This window comes from Silurus meridionalis, chromosome 23 (assembly GCF_014805685.1).
Source record: "Silurus meridionalis isolate SWU-2019-XX chromosome 23, ASM1480568v1, whole genome shotgun sequence".
NCBI lineage: Eukaryota > Metazoa > Chordata > Actinopteri > Siluriformes > Siluridae > Silurus > Silurus meridionalis.
The window spans coordinates 926,190-932,189 of record NC_060906.1 but is presented as its reverse complement, the minus strand read 5'-3'; positions in this window follow the sequence as shown (position 1 = coordinate 932,189).

Genomic DNA, 6,000 nt, shown 5'->3' with positions numbered 1-6,000 from the left:
TAAAGGAGAATTCAGTGCTGTTTAGTTCACTAAAGTCTTCATTTAATCCAAAACTATTTGATCTATTCGAACTATTCAAGCCGTGTTACACGCAATGTCTTTCGTTAAAGCCTGTGTTCAGTTGTTTAGTTTCAGTGTAGGCTTATAGACAGGTGCGGCTTATTTATGTTAAAAATATATCTTTTTTTTTAATTCAGTGGGTGCGGCTTATACATGGGTGCACTTTATAGTCCAGAAATTACAGTAGTTGATGCTTTTGTTACTTGTAGATTAGACTACTGTAACGCTTTAGTTGAGTTGAGTGAACTTCTGTACCAGTCTGATCCTCCACACCTACTTAGATCAAAAGGTGCTGGCTATCTGTTGGTTCCTCAAATAATGAAGACTACAGCAGGGGGCAGATGTTTCTCTTATAAAGCCCCACAGTTATGGAACAGCCTTCCAACCAGTGTTCAAGTCGAGGTTGAAAATGTATTCATTTAGTCAAGCCTTTGATCAGTAGATTTATTTTTTTCAGGTAAAGGCGCAGATCTGGAGGGAACATGGATATAGAGTGTTTGGCGAACGGGGATATTTGTATGCTGTCGTCCCCTCACATTCACACGTTCACTCAGGTTTGTTGATGGAGGTGTGGTGGGTCGTCTCTTATCCCAGAGATCCCACACTGAGGCTCCAGTGACCAGTGTTCCTGCTCCTCTCCCCTCCGTGGATCTTCCCACTTCGTCCAGGTCTGCCTCTGGATAGTGTTCTCTTCTTGGAGGCGACTCTGTGCAGCTTGGGACGGTTTCTCATCAACACCTTGGGTGATTCCATGAAATTCTGGAGTAAGAACGGGAGTTTTGAGGATGGATTTGGACTGTAGTTAAACAGAACCTTTATTTTAATATTATTTACTTTTGTCACATTTTCCCAACATTTTATCATGTGGATTTTAATTCTTAGTTGAATGTAAATGATGTTCAACACTTTAATAATAGAAACAAAACACACACTATATTTAAACATGTAATTTTTATTAAATATTACAATAAAGATAGATATATTTTTGTACTTTATTATATGTATAACATGTGCTCACATGCTGAATCTAAACCTGCCCAGAGCTTTGCAGATATTTTGCTCTCCACTGCTGCCATTTCCTGTTCTTAATGAATTATTGAAGAAGTTGTGTATTAAGTGAATGATCTGTAGTTTGGCCTTTAGTTTTTCCTTCCATTTATTTCTCTCAGATTCCAAAGTTTCCTCCAGCTGGGCAACACGTTCCTTCAGTCGCTCTCTGTCTCTCATCAAATGTTCTCTCCCCTCCTTTGCAGTCTTCTTCTCTTCCTCACAGTGAATCAGGGAATCCTGGAGAACCCTGGTGGTTTGGAGCTGTGAGGTGATCATCTCCTCAATGTCTAATTTGGTCTTCTTTTTTTCTTTCCTGAATTTATATTGCTCAAATTTGAGAGTTTCCTTCAGCTGAGCAACACGTTCCTCCAGTCGCTGTCCGTCTCTCTTTAAATTATTTCTCTCATGCTTTGCAATCTTCTTCTCTTCTTCACAGTGAATCAGGGAATTCTGGAGATCCCTGGTGGTTTGGAGCTGTGAGGTGATCATCTCCTCCATGTCTAGTTTGGCCTTCTCTTTTTCTTTCTCAAATTTATTTTGTTTAAATTCCAAAGTGGCCTCCAGCTGAGCAACACGTTCCTCCAGTCGCTCTCGGTCTCTCATTAAATTTTCTCTTTCATGCTTTGCAATCTTCTTCTCTTCTTCACAGTGGTTCAGGGAATCCTGCAGCTCTCTGGTGGTTTGGAGCTGTGAGGTGATCATCTCCTCCATTTCTAGTTTGGCCTTCTCTGTTTCTTTCTCAAATTTATTTTGTACAAATTCCAAAGTCTCCTCCAGCTGAGCAACATGTTTCTCTAGTCGCTCTTGGTCTCTCATTAATTTCATTTTCTCTTCCTCACAATGATTCAGGGAATCCTGCACCTCTCTGGTGGTTTGGACCTGTCTGATGATCATCTCCTCCATGTCTAGTTTGGCCTTCTCTTTTTCTTTCTCAAATTTATTTTGTACAAATTTCAAAGTCTCCTCCAGCTGAGCAACACGTTCCTCCAGTCGCTCTCGGTCTCTCATTAAATAAATTTTTTCTTCCTCACAATGATTCAGGGAATCCTGCAGCTCTCTGATGGTTTGAAAGTGCCTGGTGGTCATCTCCTCCATGTCTAGTTTGATCATCTCTTTTTCCTTTTCAAATTTATTTTGTTCAGAATTTAAAGTGGCCTCCAGCTGAGCCAGACGTTGCTCCAGTCGCTCTCTGTCTCTCCTCAAATGATCTCTCTCATGATCTGCACACTTCTTTTCCTCAGAGTGATTCAGGGAATCCTGGAGCACCCTGGTGGTCTTGAGCTGTAAGTTATTACTCGTCTTCATGACTCGCTTTTCCTTCTTTCTTTTCTTCTCCCAATAATTTCTCTCATATTTAAGAATGGCCTCCAGCCTAGCGACTTGTTCCTCCAGTTGTCTTCGTTCTCTTATCAAAATCTCTCTCATTCTTTGCAGTTTTCCGCTCTTCTTTACAGTAATTCAGGGAATCCTGAAGCTCCGTGATGGTCTGGAGCTGTAACTTGTTCCTCTCCTCCATGTCAAGTTTTGCCTTCTTTCCTTTCTCTCTTTTAATGTGGCCTCAAGCTGAGCAACACGTTCCTGCAGTTGTTTTTGTTCTCTTGCCCAGCTTTCTCTCTCACTTTCTACAATTTTCTTTTGTTCCTCATGGAGTTTCAGTGAAGACAGGAGCTTAGTGATGTTCTGAAGGTGTGTGGCGTTTCTCTCATTTATCTCCTGTTCCGGTCCTTTCGCTCAGAGGCCAAAGTAGCCTCCAGCTCTTGTACCATCTGTACCAGAATGTCTTTCTCTTCTATCTCTGGTGTTCTCTTCTCCTTTATCAGATTAAGAAATGAATCCAACTCTGCTGCTACTTTCTCTGTGTGTTTCAGTGCCTCCTTCTTTTCAGCAGCCTGTTTAGATTTCTTTTCTCTTATGCTTTGAAAAATCTCTTCCAGTTCCATTCTTAACTTTGTCTCGTTACTCACAGTAACTGATCAGAGAAATACTGAGTGTTCTGACTTATACAGACTTGTCCTACTGTGACGTCACACAGTGAAGCCCCGCCCTTCTTCTGCAACATCACATCTGTGCTCTCCTGCGCATGTGCTGAATGTTGCAAAATCATAAATGACCAGTAGGTGGCAGTGTGATGTGTATTAGAGCTCACTGTCACAGCAGGTCATTAGAAGTAGTGGAGCTCTAATGACGTCATTAATAGCGAGGACAAGACACACAGCAGTTTGGGATTCTTTTATTGACTTTATTGATTAATTGATTTGGAGTATGATTGTGTTTCTGATCAAAGTAAGTTCATGTGTATGGAGTAAAAACAACCTGTACATTTCTCACTTCCAGACAGTATTATGGGATGTTCATCTGCTGGAAGTTCATGTTTAATGCTGCATGTTTTATAGGATTTATGAGCTGGAATAAATGTTCAAACACCTCAGTTCAACACTGAGTGATTCTTTTGGTAGATATTAGATCTTCTTACATATTATTCATTTTTTAATATCTGTGATTCAAATACACATTTATAAATATAAAGGCTTTTAGTCAAGTCAAGTCAAGTTTATTTGTATAGCGCTTTTCACAACAGACATTGTCTCAAAGCAGCTTTACACAAATCAACAGTGATGGTGAATGGTGTGCATTTGTCCCTGATGAGCAAGCCGTGGCGACTGTGGCAAGGAAAAACTCCCTTAGATGTTATGAGGAAGAAACCTTGAGAGGAACCAGACTCAAAAGGGGAACCCATCCTCATTTGGGTGACATCAAGAGTTTGATCATCATCTTTTAGTGTATATTAGAGATTAGAACATAAACCGACACTAAAATTAAATACAATAAAAATGTCATTAACTGAAATTAATCTGAAATTAAACATCAAAATATAAAGATAAAAAAAATCTATCAATACATTTAAAATTATAACAATATATTAATATTAATAATAATAATAATGATATTATATGTTAAATACAGTGCAGTATTACAGCTTAAATATTCAAATTTATTTCAGTTCAATTTTATTCATCCATTAAATAAATGGTGTCAGCGTCAGAGTCGTGTATTTACATGATCTGTTTCCAGGGTTTTCACGAACACAACTCTGTTATTACTGTTCTCTTTTCACAGCGCCGTCTCTTTCAGTTCTAATGAAAGTTCTCATGTATTAAGAGGGAATTTTATGAATGATCAATAATGAAACACCTTCATTACTGTTAGTTATTTACATATTTATTTACAGTAATAACTATTTCTGTAAAAAAGAGAAAGAAATAAAATAAATAAAATAATGAATCCAGACCGACAGCACGATGACCTGAAAGAGAAAAACAGAGATGTGTTACTTTACATAATGTGTGTGTTTAGTAAAGTTTTGTAGGACATTATGAGGACAGTATGACTTACGCTGTAGATGGAACCACTGCATGTTCCTGGATGGATGGAGGTAGGGCTTGGTGGGGCGGCTGCTCCCTGTCCACTGCTCAGCCATAGTGATACACAGTGACCTCCTGCTCACCAGCTTTCCATTCAACTCTCTGATGGCATTAGTGTCTTCATCCAGAGAGGAATATCAGATAAATCCAAATCCTTTGCACCGTCCATTGTGCACTACTACCTGTAGGGTGAGTGAGGAGATACAGAAAGCAACAAGCACTGTCTGTATCCTATAATATAAACAGAACAGCTGTGTTCTTTTATTATCAACGTTCTGGTCTCACTGGTGAATGAACAATGAAGCACTTTGATTTGAAACAAACACAGCTGTGACCAAAACCTGCTCCAGATCATGAAAGTCTCTATAAAACACACTGGAAATAGAATCAGAATCGTTCCTGTGTGTCCAGTCTGAGAGGCTGCGGTGTGAATCGCCTGTTCCACTGCTGCTGGTTTTCTTTTTCAGGATCTGCAACTGGAACATCTGTAGATGCAGACAATCATCTCATATTAGCATCTAATCAGAAGGTAAATTTTGCTAACATTAATAGTTCTCTTCTGTTTTAAATCTTTAACTGCACTTAACACAAAACTAATCGGACGGCTTTGACTCACTCTGTGGATGGATGTTCTTGTTGGCGTTGGGTCTTGGGTCTGGGCAGGGTTTTGAAGGTGAGATGGTTTCTACCTTCATGCCGTGACTTCGTCCCTTGGTGGTCTAAGAGGGACTTAAGTACACAGTCCTGCTGCCCAGCACCCTGTCGTTCATCTCCATGATGTCTACTCGAGCCTCATCAGGAGATGAAAACGTCACATACCCGATGCCTTTTGAGCATCCGTTCTCCATCAGAGCTCTCCACATTCAGAAAATACTCCAGCTGAGTACAGGGAGGAAACCCCAAATTACTGGGAAAGAAGGAAAATGTAAGGATCAGTAGTTATAAATGACGTGTGCAGTGAGGACAGTCCCAAATCTCAGGAATGCTTCGTACACGTCCGTCATCCACAATACAGTCCAGATTTCTCAGCAGCAGTGTGACTGTCTACAGAACAACAACATCCAGTGTGTTCATCACTTCATTTACATTTCTTTAGGTTAAAAACAAAAAACAGGAAACATTCGGCATTAGACTTTTGAGTAAGTTGTGCTGTGTGATTCATGATAATCAGATTTATGGTGAGACATAAACACCTTCAACAAAGTCAGACTCATAAATAATAATTTACCTGATTATCTACACACAGTTATACATTTTCTCACATTCTCTAAAGTCTCCAAAAGTCCAAAGGACTTCAGTCTGTTCTTTTTTGATCCTCCATCATCTGCTCCTCAACCATCTGCTTCTCCACCTTCTGCTCCTCCACCTCTAAAGAAGTGTCAGATAGAGATGGGTTATATATAACATTCAACATGCGCCCAATATTACAAGAAGAGTATCTGTTCTTGATGAAGCCTGTCTGGTCAGG